Source organism: Pelodiscus sinensis, chromosome 1 (genome assembly GCF_052426305.1).
Source record: "Pelodiscus sinensis isolate ZL-2025 chromosome 1, ASM5242630v1, whole genome shotgun sequence".
Classification (NCBI taxonomy): domain Eukaryota; kingdom Metazoa; phylum Chordata; order Testudines; family Trionychidae; genus Pelodiscus; species Pelodiscus sinensis.
The window spans coordinates 281516991-281532216 of record NC_143052.1 but is presented as its reverse complement, the minus strand read 5'-3'; the positions used below and the strand labels follow the sequence as shown (position 1 = coordinate 281532216).

At 38.1% G+C, this 15226-nt stretch overlaps 1 long non-coding RNA gene across 1 annotated transcript; it reads right to left on the bottom strand.

Moving 5' to 3' along the window:
• Nucleotides 1-6081: 6081 nt before the first annotated feature.
• Nucleotides 6082-9843, bottom strand: LOC112544200 (uncharacterized). Its single transcript, XR_012901523.2, has 3 exons — nt 9707-9843; nt 8728-8783; nt 6082-7019 (listed from the first exon to the last, which is right to left on the bottom strand). It is a non-coding gene; the product is annotated as an uncharacterized LOC112544200 (long non-coding RNA).
• Nucleotides 9844-15226: the final 5383 nt, after the last annotated feature.

Sequence of the window (15226 nt, the reverse complement as noted above, 5' to 3'; positions counted from 1 at the left end):
AGCTTAACATGGCCTCATAAAAGTTTGTTATACTTTCTAAGAAGCTCAAGTATGCCAAGAAAGTTTTCATTTGTAGGATCACCAATACGTTGATTGGAACCAAACAAAGCCAATCCTCGTTCAGAAAAAAAAAGAATGACATTCAGTCTGTGCTCAGGGTTTTTTTTGCAGTTATCATTTCGTGTATTTTTCTTGGTCTGAGAGTGAGTTTAACCTTTAAATTAGATGTTTATTTCTGCATAGGAGATTTTTGTATTTCTGGTTTTTCTTTTGTGTCTTCGTATACAATAATCATATCAGGCTCAGCTGTAAGGTACTTCTTCCTCCAGTTCTAGATTCATCTATCAGTAGTGATAGATGCCGAATCAACACTCAGTTTAGAGATTGTGCTTTTAATTCTAGTTGTTTAAAAAAACGTTATATCTAATATGGCAATTGCCCTATGTTCATATTCATAATAATTTAGAGGCATTTAATAACAGGAACATTTTAGCAGATGAAAATTCAAGACTTACAGACCTTGAATAAGTCTATAAGGGTCGTAGTAAATAATACCCCAAAACATTATTATATAATATTAATTGCAAAATATATTTGATTAAAATTTTGTATAATGAACTTATTAATGTATTGTGTGTTACTGTGCCTTAAAAGAACTCCTTTATAAAAATATAGCTAAGATTTGAAAGTGGCACAAGTAAGAGATGTTGAAAGCAAAGAGTGAAGCATCAGATAAGATTTTTAAACCCAATAACACCATTTCTTGTAGAAAAGATGTCACCATCTAAAGGATGATGCCATACTGACAGTGACACTTCCAGTTCTCATGATGAAAACTTTGTACCCACAAATTACATTTCAATGCCACTGTCTCAAAAAATTAGGAGGTCATTAATTAGGAACAGAAATGACAACAGTAGTGATAGATGCAGAATCAACACTCAAATTAGAGATTGTGCAGGCAGAAAATGAGGACCTTGGACATGCCACGCAGTAAGAGCGAGAACTTTTGACTAATACAGGACACAGTATAAAACAACAGTGGCATCAGAACCTGATATTGGACTTCTTGATAAGAACAATGTAAGGATTTTGCATAGAATCAACTTCTATTTTTGATCAAAAGTAAATTGACCTTGGGTGAGATGAACAGATAACTTTATCAGCTGGATAAAATGGTTTTCTACATTTCATATCCTAATCTATTGCCTAGCATTGATGTTCCTTTTTTTGTTGTGTTCCATCTCAGAGGTAGATGCATTTCAGTAGCTAGTGAATGATCTCTGCCTAGGAAGATACACTTTAAACTGATATACATAGGAGATATTATATGCATGAAGATAATCTTTATAAATATTTCTGAAAGTTTGTTTGTTTGTCCCAAAAGACCTCCGAAACGGTAAGAGCTAGAAAAAACAAATTTTGCACAGACACTACTGATTTCCTAACTTCAATCTCTTGATTGGTTATATCTCAAAATCAGTTCCCCCAGAGCCCCAATTGGGCCACATTAGCTTTCAGTAGCACCTGTTCATAGGTATTTGCTGTACTCTTCTGCTAAGCGTGTCACAAACTGCAACTATGAGATCTTTTCCCTATGATAACAAAGTACTAGCTATGTTAATTTCTTACAGTAATATAGAAGAGAAAAGTATTTACAATGAAATACGCTATGTTAATGTCATTGACGTAGTTCATTCATCACACCTTTTACTAAATTTTCCCCGGGCGACGCCGGGTATTTCTGTGAGGTGTTATTAAAATATCTTCCAGTGAAACTACTCTGAATGTGAAACACTTTATAATTTATACATAAAAAAATCTGAAAAAATAAACAACCTTGAAAGCCAATAGAAAAAAAGATGCAAAACTGTGAGACGCTAATACCCTGTAGGCTTGTTCTCCTATAATAAACATAAGCTGGATATACAGTAAGGAAGACTGCCAAGGAATCTCTTTCAGGTATCAAATCTGGCTCAATGCACAAGTAGCTGAAAATATTGTGTAGCAGAGTCACACTAAAAACACAGGGCTTTAGAATAATATCTGGCTCTGAAAATTCCTTGTACCCCAATTAAGAAAATCACAATAAACCTTTAACTATTTGGAAGAAGATTTTATTTTGTTTAAAATTAATCAGAGAATAATTCACAGTTCCTAATTTGGTAGAAAAATAAGACTTTTAAGTCACCAACATTATCCCACTTGCAGGTAGCAAAAACTCTTTAGACTAAATGATTTACCATACTACACAAGTTTATTTTCCATCATCCACATGAATCACTTGTATATTCATGTCTCACAACATTTTGTAAGGAATAGCTTATATGGTACAAAGCAAATATCACTTTTATCTAGTTCACTGGTTACTAATTATTTTTGCAGGCATTAATTAATTCACGTTATTTTGGGAGGAAAAGACAAGAGAGGCACTCACAAAAAAGTCTGTCTTGGTGTGAGATTGATGTAATGAAAACCAAGGAATGTCAGCACATCTAGTTAATTAGTGCTATGAAACCCTCATGATACATTTTTGTTTATTTCATGCTTTGTTAACGTAAATCGGAGACATCTGAAATGAACATTCCCTCCCAAGTCTGAGAAAGCAAGACTGAACTGTAAGTATTTTAATCCTATAAGGTATGGCAAAGTCTTCACATTTTAAGTGCAATGTGAGTTGTGGTACTAAGAAACTGCACACAAAAATAATTTAATCTTCTAGTTTTGGTGAACAAATAGATAAATGGTACCACTGATTAGAAAAGAAACAAAATACTGTATCCATTAATACTATATGGCTAATGGAGTATGCATGTAAGTCAGGGTACACTACACTTTTCAAAATAAAAAGGCAAGCGTCCATACTAACAAGCCTGTTATTGATAACAAGCTTTTTATTTAGAAATAATAACTCCTGTTTGTGAAGAGGAATAAGCTTATTTCAAAATAAGTTATCATATATATAATAGCCCAGTGTCTGTGAGCGAGAAAGAGAGAGAGAGATGGAGTGAGAGAGCTCAGGAGAGAAGACCTGAAAATCCCATTTTATGACGGGCTAATTGGCTAGTTTTGAAATAATAACTCCCAAAATAACTATTTACAAATAACCTGGTAGTATATACATAGCCTACCAGGCTATGACATGGTTCACCAAAGTAAACCCATGAGCTTCCAGATGGAAACTAGGACAAATAACAAAGGATGAATATAGGCAAGCAACACGGGAACGCAGGGGCAAGATTAGAAAGGCAAAGGCACAAAATGAGATCAAACTAGCTACAGGCATAAAGGGAAACAAGAAGACCTTTTATAAATACATTAAAAGCAAGAGGAAGACCAAGGACGGGTAGGCCCACTGGTTAGTGAGGAGGGAGAAGCAGTAACAGGAAACTTGGAAATGGTGGAGATGCTCAATGACTTCTTTGTTTCGGTCTTCACCGAGAAGTCTGGAGGCGTGCCTAACGTAGTGAATACAAGCAGAGAGAGGGTAAGTTTAGAAGATAGGATACACAAAGAACAAGTTAAAAATCATTTAGGAAAGTTAGATGTCAGCAAGTCACCAGGTCCTGATGAAATGCATCCCAGGATACTCAAAGAGCTGATAGAGGAGGTATCTGAGCCTTTAGTTATGATCTTTGAAAAATCATGGCAGACAGGGGAGATTCCAGAAGACTGGAAAAGGGCAAATATTGTGCCCATCTATAAAAAGGGGAATAAGAACAACCCAGGAAACTACAGACTGGTCAGTTTATCGTCTGTCCCAGGGAAGATAATGGAGCAGGTAATTAAGGAAATCCTATGCAAACACTTGGAAGGTAATAAAGTGATAGGGAATAGCCAGCATGGGTTTGTGAAGAACAAGTCATGCCAAACTAATCTGATAGCTTTCTTTGATAGGATAACGAGCCTTGTGGATAAGGGAGAAGCGGTGGATGTCATATACCTAGACTTTAGTAAGGCATTTGATACGGTCTCGCATGATATTCTTATTGATAAACTAGGCAAATATAACTTAGATAGGGCCACGATAAGGTGGGTGCATAATTGGCTGCATGACCATAGACAGAGAGTTGTTGTTAACCGTGCTAAATCCTGCTGGAAAGGGATAACAAGTGGAGTTCCGCAAGGGTCTGTTTTGGGACCCATACTGTTCAATATCTTCATCAATGATGTAGATATTGGGATAGAGAGTACGCTTATTAAGTTTGCAGATGATACCAAACTGGGTGGGGTTGCAACTTCTTTGGAGGATAGGGACATAATTCAAAATGACCTTAGCAAGTTAGAGAAATGGTCAGAGGTAAACAGGATGAGGTTTAATAAAGAGAAATGCAAAGTGCTCCACTTAGGAAGGAACAATCAGTTCCATACATACAAGATGGGAAGCGACTGTCTAGGAAGGAGCATGGCGGAAAGGGATCTAGGGGTCATAGTGGACCACAAGTTGAATATGAGTCAACAGTGTGATGCTGTTGCACAAAAAGCAAATATGATTCTAGGTTGTATCAACGGGTGTGTTGTAGGCAAAACTTGTGAAGTCATTCTGCCGCTCTACTCTGCACTAGTTAGGCCTCAGCTGGAGTACTGTGTCCAGTTCTGGGCGCCACATTTCAAGAAAGATGTGGAGAAATTGGAAAGGGTACAGAGAAGAGCGACAAGAATGATTAAAGGTTTAGAGAACATGACCTATGAAGCCAGGCTTCATGAACTGGGCTTGTTTAGTTTGGAAAAAAGAAGATTAAGCGGGGACATGATAGCGGTTTTCAAATATCTAAAAGGGTGTCACAAGGAGGAAGGAGAAAATGTGTTCCTCTTGGTTTCTGAGGACAGGACAAGGAGTAATGGGCTTAAAGTGCAGCAGGGGAGGTTTAGATTGGACATTAGGAAAAAATTCCTAACTGTCAGGGTGGTCAAATATTGGAATAAATTGCCAAGGGAGGTGGTGGAATCTCCCTCTCTGGAGATATTTAAGAACAGGTTAGATAGACATCTGTCAGGGATGGTGTAGATGGAGCTTGGTCCTGCCTTGAGAGCGGGGGGCTGGACTCGATGACCTCTCGCGGTCCTTTCCCTTCCTATTATTCTATGCTTTTATTTACATGAGCATCCTCAGCTATGGCCACTTGCAACTCCCATAGGCCATGGTTCACCAATCCCAGCCATTACGATTGTGAGAAACACTGGCTAAGATGATTGATTAGCTCAGTTAGGTAGAGTAGGGGCTAATAGTAACTTCCCTGGTCATGGTTTTGATCTGCAAACAGGCCACAGTTGATATTGGTTTTTGTTTTCCATAATAACAGCTTTCAAGTACTTGAAAGGGGTGACAATGCAGAGAGTGATTTCTTTTTCTCTCCTTAACCTCTGAGGATAGTACAAGAAGCAGTGGGCTTAAATTGCAACATGGGAGGTTCTGATTGGACATTAGGAAAAAAAACCCTCCTGTCAGGCCAATAAGCCCAAGAATAAATTGCCTAGGGAGATCTGTGGAATCTCCAAGTGGAGATATTTAAGAGGAGTTTGGACAAGCATCTGTCAGGGATGATCTAGATGGTGTTTGGTCCTGCCATGAGTGTAGGGGACTGGACTTGATGATCCCTTCCAGTTTTAGTGGTTTAAGATTTTATGATATCATAAAAGGGGATGTCATAACATTACATATTATGGTGCTTCATAAATTTCACTCCATATTATTGACCAGCTAGTTATTCATTTTCAAATGATATCTTTATTGAAAATATGCCTGGTAAGGTAACTACAGTAGTGTGTATGGTGTGAATACAGGGTTGATTTCAGTCACAATCACTCAATCCATTCCCTGGAAATACTCATATTACACATCCCCGTGTGGAGTAGTAAAGATTTTGAAACATTTCTCTTTTTTCTAGTCCATCAGGGGATTTAGAGTCCTTCAGAGTTAATTCCATTCTCTAGTATTGAGTTTCCGATCAAAGGAAATATTTAATGAGAGGAGAGTGATAGTTAGAACTCAAACAATATAAAAACATACTCTACATCCTTCAGAGGGACCATGTAGAATGTTACCTTTGATTATGAACAAAAGATACCAGTAAAACAGAACATGATCAGACATCAGTAGCCACTGAATTTTTATACCAAAAAATCCTGTGTCAATGATCTAGTGTGTTGATATTGCCTCTAAATAAGCATGCCAATTTGATTTTAGAGAGAAAATTATGAAGAGATATCCAATCTTGGATGGAATACTTGAGATAAATTTTGTATAAGCTTGAAAGTTTGTCATTTTCACCAAAGTTACTCAAATATATTAATTCACCAAATATGTCTCTCTATATAATACATAAAGCTTTCATTTTAATGAAGTGAAAGTAATGTGCTTTAAGCAGTATTCACTCTAAATGTGCCAAGATATTATTCCTGTGCATTTCATTTAAATATACATACACATAAATAAATGTTCCAGGCTGAAATTTGGAATCAAACTCCAAGTAAATTTGGAAAGTAGACTTCAGTAGTGTCCAATAAAACACAAATAAGTTTTGCCCTCTGTAAAATAAATTTCTAAACACATAGGTATTTAGGTCCACAAACAGACTTTTTAGTTGTTTCTCAGATCACACACACACACACACACACACACATATACACACACACACACTACCCAGTCAGACAAATGTAAGCTGAAGGTCATCAATCTGTAAGGTTATAGAAAATACATGTACTAGATCATATTGAGCTTGAAAAATACTACATGGTTAGACTTTAAAAACTGTGGAGACTTTTATATAGACTTTTGTATATTCAATCAGCACATTTCTGGAACTTGTGACCTTGTTTCTTCCCCAGCCAGAACTTAGTGTTCTGCCTAGTTCTGGGGCTTCATTGGCTAATTGTAAGCCCATTAAGCCAGTAGCAGTTGTAGAAAGCTTGGGTCCCACAGCTCTGGAAGACAGCCAGCTTGGGCTCATTAAACAGTTAGTCATCTCCTTAAACCCGTCTGAGATGTTATTGCTAGTCAGTTTCCCAGGAGTTGAGATCTGTAGAAAAACACTCAAAAGGAGAAAAATTTATTGAGAGAGATGTAGCCTGACTATCAGTACATCTCCATGTTCCACATCCCCTGGCCCCATTCTTTCAGACATAACGTTGGGTTATATGGAAATTAAGGGAAACAGAGGCTCAAGGGGGGGTATATCTCCTTAAATAATGTCACCATGCATGTTACAGAGTCTCCACTGAAGTTCAATTGGTTTCTGTAAGCTCTGATCTTTTAAGATGGTTTAGACTTTTATACAGTGGAGCGGTACATGCTAACAGCATAGAGCTATACACAACATATGTTGACAGAGCACCAACTGCAGGTGAGTAACTTCCCTATTTAAATATAACTACAGAAAAGTACACTGAAGTTTAGCAAGACCTTAAAGTAAGCATCAATGTAACATATCCATTTTAAGAACTGTTTAGACTTCAAAGCTGTGTAAAAATACCCTGACATTAAAATATGCATCTTAAAAAAATAACTGAGAGTAAAAGAAAGAATTTTATTTAGCGATCTGTTTTGCAAGTCTTCCACCTTGTTAGGAAAACTGCTGTACTGTAGCAAGATGTCAGTCTGATAAAGATATATTGGATTTCATTATAAATCTTGTCTCCAACCAACAGCACAAGGTGGGGAAGCTACAGCTGATAGATACATCTTCTCATATAAGAGGCACAGACAATTCAGAGAATAATATCTGGTGAAAGTGAACAGATATAATTAGACTATATTTACAATTTTCCAAACTTTGTTCTTTAACTTTTATGCAGTAACTATAAATCTGTTTTTTGCTTTTCTAAAACCTTAAAGATTTTTGGACACTCACCAACATTTAAACACCACACTTGTTCTGAACAGTAAGTACCAGGAAGCTGATTTAAAACCGCTTCAGGTAGCAAGTGCAGAGAACAATAAAAATCAGAGGTCATCATCACTGACCCTACTTCGCAAGTGCTGTCTCATATGAGTCTCACTGATTCATGTAGACTAGGCCATATGTAATTTGAGTTAATTCTGAGAGTATCAAATACTCCCATCAAATGTATTTTCACTAAGGATTTAAAGTAAATAATTCTATTTTGAAAAAAAAATGCCAATCATACTGTAGCAACCCTACAAAGTGCACAAATTGTAAAAAGTACTGAACACTTCCAAAGAGATTTCATAACTTGGATTGAAATCAGAAAACCAAATTCAGCTCTGTTAGTCCAAATTTACATCAGTAGATCAGGAAAATTTTTAGGTCTCAAAATGTAATTTTTAACAAGTGTTTCTCTAGTATGGTACCACAGGGGTCAGTTCATGGACATACAATGTTTTTATTAATGACTGGAAGACAACAAAATCATCACCTGTAAAATTTGCAGATGACACAAAAATTGGGGAAATGGCAAATAGTGAGGAGGACAGATCACTGATACAGAGTAGCATGGTAAGCTAGCAAGAAGCATATTGTATGTTTTTTAATATGGCTGAATGTAAAATATACATCTAAGTCACAACGAATGTAGGCCATATTTATAGGAGGGGGACTGTATCCTGTAAAGCGATGATTTCTGAAAAAGATTTGAGGGGACGGGGGTTTGTCATAGTTAATCATCTGAACATGAGCTCCCAATCTGATATTATGGCCAAAAAGGCTAACATGATTCTTGGGTACATAAACAGGAGAATCATGAATAGGAGTAGAGAGATTATTTTACCTCTGTATTTGGCACTGTTGTGTTTTCTGCTGGAGTCCTGTGATCTCTTCTTTTTTCTGCAATTCAAGAAGGAGGTTAATAAATTGGAAAATAGTTCAGAAATGAGCCATGAAAATAATTAAAGGACCAGAAAATGTACCTTATAGTGATTCAAGGAGATGAATCACTAATTTAATGAATAGAAGGTTAAGAGGAGAGTTAATTAATCTATGAGTATCTGCATAGGGAAAAATATCAAAGAAAGGTCTCTTCAGTTTAGCAAAGAGGAGTATAACATAATCCAGCGGCCAAAAGTTGATGGCAGACAAATTCAGACTGGAAAAATAGTACATTTGTAATGATTTAATTAATCATTGAAACAATTTATCAGGAGTCATGGTTAGGGCCTACTAAATGTATGGCCATGAAAAACATGGACTCAAACCTAGTCGCACACCATGTAATGGAGTCTTTTGTTTATTTTTACCCTATACTATACAGATTTTACAGGGGCAATCAACATTTCTCCAATTGGAGGTCCCAACCCAAAAGGTGATGGGGTGGTCTTAACAAATTATTGTAATGGGGTTGCAGGATTGCCACTCTTACTTCTGTGCTGCCTTCAGATCTGGGAGGCCACAAAGGAGATGGTGTCTCTGACCCAAAAAGGCTTCCCACCCTGCATTAAATCTTCATTGGGCTGTCTAAACATTAGAGAAAACAGTTTTATAACTAAAAAACTGGAGGAATTCTATATTCGATGTTGCCTTGCCAGTTAAAAGAGAGCTATTCACAGGTTTAAAACAGCAATGGCAACTAACAATCATAGAACAGAGTCACAGTATTTAAGGCCAGAAGGGACCACAAGATAATCGAGTCTGAATATTGGTATTTTGCAGGACCAGAAACACCAACCAACTTTCACGATCAGATAAATTGTAATGACAATGATTTGACCATATTTAAAATGCATAAATAGAATGTTGTAACAGACACTGACCTGTTGTCTACTGCAGTCTGATGGAAGTTAGATTTCTTGGCCTCTGAGTGAATAATTTTCTGTTTCTTGAGTAACCTAGGCAGGCACTTCTGCAGCACAATCAGAAAGATCCAGGAGCCAATTTAAGAGCTTACCAGCTGCAACAGGCTAATTTGCACTCCTGCAACCCATGAAGGACCTGCTAGAGTTAGTTTGAAAGGATTCCCACCAGGGATGACAAGCAGGTAGGGACTAGAAGTAAAGAGATGTGCTATAGAAGAGTAGAAAAGACTTGGTCAGGTACTAGGAAGAAGGTACTGGGAGGAGTTGGTTGGGGAAGTGGCTCAGGGAAAGGCGGCAGCACTGCTGCTGGAGGAAACAAGACCTGTTGCTGCTATCATTAGGATTACTGGGCTGGATCCCAGAGTAGAAGTTGGGCACAGGTTCCCCAATCCTCCCTGCAGCAACTACAGAGACTAACCCTGATACAGGAAGTTGGGACTAAAGAGGGATTTCACTCCAAGCTCGTTTGGCTAGCCTATGATGAAGGTGGCTCAGGAGTCTGCGATGCCTAATCTCCAGTGAAGGAGAGAGGTTATGTGAGGGATCAAAGCAAGCTTGTCATGCAGGAACAAGTCCCCTAAAAGTGCAAGAGCCCCCAAGACAAAGATAGAGATCTGCTACACACACACACACACACACACACACACACACATATATATATAGAATACATGCAGTCCAGACTAAGCATGTAAGTTATATGGTGGTAGGTGTAGTTGGTGCTTTTAAATAGACAGTTTAACAAAACTGAAAGCAATTATGAGCCAAATAAGCTGAAATGAAGAAATTTAATCAGAAAAATGTGAATAATTGGAATTGATTAAGAATACTTTACTAGCTGGGCAAAAAAAAAAAATACAATCAAGGAAGAAGGCTATTCTGGTTTAAAAAGGAGCAGAGCAGATCACTTGGGGGTAGGTGAAGGAAAAAAAGGACCTTCAAACCTTAGTTCCTGAGGAAGGATCTGAAGGAAGGTAGGATCTTTTCTGACAATAACTGCCTAAAGTTCCCTCCCAAGCATCCAGGAATTTTAAAGGAGCTGGCTAACGAACTCACCTGACTGTTTAATAATGATCTGTCAATACATTTTGTAATATCACGGATCTCCAGAAGACAGGAGAGGAAGTTAGTGTTATGCTAATTTTCAAAATAGGTAAAAGAGTTGACCAAAGTAATTGTAGGGCTGCTACTTTGACACTGATCCCAGACAAAATAATGGAATGGCTGATATGGGACTTGATTAATAAAATACTAAAGAAGGTAACTTAATTGCAGCCAATCAATCTAGATTTATTAAATAAACCTTGGTATCTCTTTTGACATGTGTGATGGGGTGTCCACTCCCCACAGGACTAAGAGGGCTTCACATGGCCTAGTAGGTCAATTAATGCCAGAGGCTGCATTTGCAGGAAGAGACAGGGAGCAGACAACTAATGAAAGAAGGTTCATCTACAAAGGAATAGGTGTATCCCACATAAAGCCAGGTAAGGGGAACCAACAGAATTGCCAGGCCCCTGGGAAAGGCGAGGGAGGTGAGGGAGCTGGCTCTGTGCTCCTAGAAGGGAAAGGCTGCAGCTCTGGTGTTGGAGGAAACATGCACAAATAGATAGCTTACAGTATGTTTTGTAACAGTCACAACTCCTGCTTGAATTGTTCTTGCCCGGGGAGCAAGTTTTGCTGAGATCTGGACCTGAAGGGCAGACAGGATGGGATGAGGGACTAGCTTCCCTCTGCCAACCCTTCAGTGACACCCGGAGTGCATCTGCTAGCCCTCCAGAAATAATTTAAAAGGCAAAGGGCTGCTGAAGCTCCGGGCCCTTTTGAGTCACTGGGCCCCAAGGCAATTGCTCCCTTTGTCCCCCCACCCTTTCTCCTCAGTGGGCTTGAAACCAGGTAACTGGCAACAAAGATGAGGCTGCAAAGAATGGGTTGTCATTATTCTCTGGAAAGAGGGAGGAGTGTTTGGAGACTAAAGATATGGGCAGCCTGCAGTCATTCCTTGGGCAGAGAGAGAAAGGTTTGGAAACAGTACACCCAGAGAGAAAAGGGGGACCAGAATGGTAGGAAACTGTCCTGAAAGGAGCAGTGCAGACTCAGAGTCAAGTGCAGAATTGTATGCTTTAGTGTCCCCAGACTGGAACACAGAGTAGAGGAGGGCCCAGGTTCCCCTACCAGCCAGTGGGGAGTGAATCGAAAGACTGTTTAGTACTCCTGAAGGGACCATACCCCTTTGCTCAGTGAGTCAGCTGGAGGGCTGAGTCACAAAGGGGATGGTTCATTACCTGGAGCAAGAGAGGAGCTGCAGACCAGATAGAGGGAGAGAGCTGAAATTCTGGCAAATCACACAAAGCAGGAGTTGGGCTTCAAGAGCGAATCTCTAGAGACCAGGAGAAGAGGCCAACACTGCTGTGAGTGGTGCTTCTCCTGACAATGAGATTATAAATGTAGTTGATGTAATATACACAGATTTCTGAAAGGCATTTAATCTAGTTACTACATGCCATTTTTATAAAAATTAGAAGAATATAAAATCAAAATTGGATTAAGAGCTTTGAACTCTGAGTAGAAAGTATTGACAGATTCAGGTCCAGATCTCTGCAAAACTTGCTCCCTGGGCAAGAACGATTCAGCCGGGGTTATGACACAGTGTTACAAAACATAGCTCTCTACTTGTACATGTGAAAATAGTTTTCCTTATCCATTACACATGGACTCCAAATGAGAGCATGTTAGGCTTTCAGAAGTTATGTACTGTTATTCTGTGGCTTGACACAGTTCACCTTTACAGATCACCCTGCAACTTTTAGATGACGGTACTCATTTAAAGTCTGCCAAGTAGAAGAAAAAGTAGAAGTAAAGTAGAAGAAAAAGAGTTCTATTGCTAAAATTCAAGCGTTATGTCACATTTGTGATCCCCTGTAAAAGTCAAAGTTATCAATGAGAATGACTACTATAATCTTACTATAAGGCAGAAAACAGAGACAAAATGGGCAGCTTATACAGAGAGTAAGTAAACCATTATATAAGGACCCAGATTTCTAGATGTCAAGACTTGCGTAGATGACCCCAATTTATTTTTCTGGACTGTATATATTTCCAAAGCCTTCCAGAGCTTAGAGTACGAGAGAATTTTTCTGTTCTAAAAATTCCCTACAGACAAGAAAGAAAGCAGTTTATCAAAAGAGAATGAGACCATCATACTAAAAGAAAAAAGTAATGCGTCCAGTAGCAGTCAGCAATGATATCTTTGGGCGCAACAGGAGAAATCTGGAGGAACTAAATTCATTACCATCAATAAGCAAGTACTTAAGCTGTATCACTATGGAAACAGTTTTAAATAAAGATAATCATAATGCCAGTAATAACATAAATTATATTAACTCTCATGATGGAGCATGAACTCCAGCAAGGGTCCTAATGGCCAGCAGATGAAGGTTCAAGAGTGAGAGCATAAATGTATTCCTGCCTCCATACCCCCAATGCTACATATTGGAATTTTTACATATGATACTTTATTTTCATATTGTTAATAGCAAAGTCAAACAATTATAGCATCATTATTTTTCCTTTAGACTGTGTCTGTCTCTATTTATTTATGTGGAGAACAGCTAGCAGACTGGGGTTCTGATTTTAAATTGGGCATCTAATTAATAATTAATCTTCATAGGAATGTCATCTAGGAAAACTGCAAAATCCCCCATTTTCCAAAATTCAAACCTTTAATAAAGAGTTCTTTGTTTCTACTCTCTTACAAAACTTTCCTCTAATTTAAAAATAAAACATTTTAAAGTTGTATGAATAAAATATTTAGCAATTCAATTCCTTTTTGAAGTTTAAATTAGATTTTTATTGCTCTTTCTGCAAACCCTGACCATGATTAATGAATCTGCTTCTTAAGAGCTATGTAGCTGGATTTCAACCACTACCTTTTCTTCCAACTAGTGTGTGAGCCACTAGTGTGTGCATGCGCGTGCGCGCACGCGCACACACACACACACACACATTAAGAAACAAAAACACAGGAGCAGAAAGGGGAGAAAATTGAGAGAGATAAAATGACAAAATGTGGGGAAAGACTGAAATAACTAGATTGTTTATTGCCTTTAGGTTATTAATATGATAAATTGAATTTAAAAAAGGAATAGTTTATACAAGAGTTCAAACACAAGTCAAAAGGAAACGAGTGAGGACAGATTATTTTTCTATTAGGAACACAGAAAGGGCTAGTAAATAAAAGCTGCAGCCTAATGGGATAGGCTCATCATAACTTTTTGTAGTTATAGGTATTGGCTCTTAGGGGATGTTTGTGGGCAAAACTCTACTGAAATCATTGAAATTGTGAATGTGCTCTATGATTTTCAAAACACACTCTGAAACAAACAAATAAACAAACAAACATCCAGAAAAATAATTTTCGCTGCATTTGAGTATAGTTATTCTCAGGCTGTCTCTACACTACAGAGATCTTTTCAGAAAAATGGCTGTTTTTCTGAAAAAAATTCATTTAGGTCCAGACTGCAATTGCATTCTTTTTTAAAAAAATTGAAAGAACAGAGGGGTTTTTCCGACATTAGCAAACCGCTTTCTACGAGGAAGAAGCCTTTTTCTGAAAGAGCTCTTTTGAAAAAAGGCGTGTCTAGACGGGGAAAAGGGAGTTCTTCCGAAAAAAGAGGAAAGAGGCAAAAGCACAGGTGCCCTGTTGGGTATTCCGTCCATACTAATCACAGCTTAAATGAGAGAGAGCGTCAATTCAGTGTGGATGCTATCTTTCAAAAAAGCAGATCGCTTTTTTGATGCGCTTTGTCAGGGCGTATGCTCTCTTTCGGAAGATGTTTTTTCGGAAGATCTCTTCCGGAAATGCTTCTTCTGAAAGAAGCCTGCAGTCTAAACGTAGCTCCATTTAAAGCACCCATTTTTAAAATGCTGATGTTTGAGAATCATTGTTCATACAAAATCATCATGAAATTATGATTTGAATGGTGTTATTCAAGAATATAGTGTTGCATTAAAATAACATAGCCAAACAAAGGAGCTTAATTCAATAATAACAACAGAGGTTAGGAACACTATGGATCGCTTTTCTTTGCATTACTCCTTTAGGTGCTATTAGCTGATGTACACAGTGTTGCTCAGATTGGTAACTCAAGTAATGTAGGGATTTGGGGTGAAAAAATTAAAAGGAAAATTTACATATATATGCTTTATTAAAATGGTGGTATTTTTCAAAAATGAAGGAGAAAAAAGTTTGTGTTCATAAAAGAATGAAAGTGATTCAAACATTTGAGCTTCTTAGAAGAAAATACGGCAGGAGTGGAAGCTTTAGTGCAGGGGAATAGATGTGTTGGGGGGACTTAGGGTAAGGGTGGGGGTGCAGGAGTCATGGCAGAGATTTTAGGGGGGTTATGGTAGGGGATGGAGAGTTCTGGATTTGAGGCAGGAGGTGAGGCACTCAGGGCAAGAGGTTGGATGTGGGCAGGATCC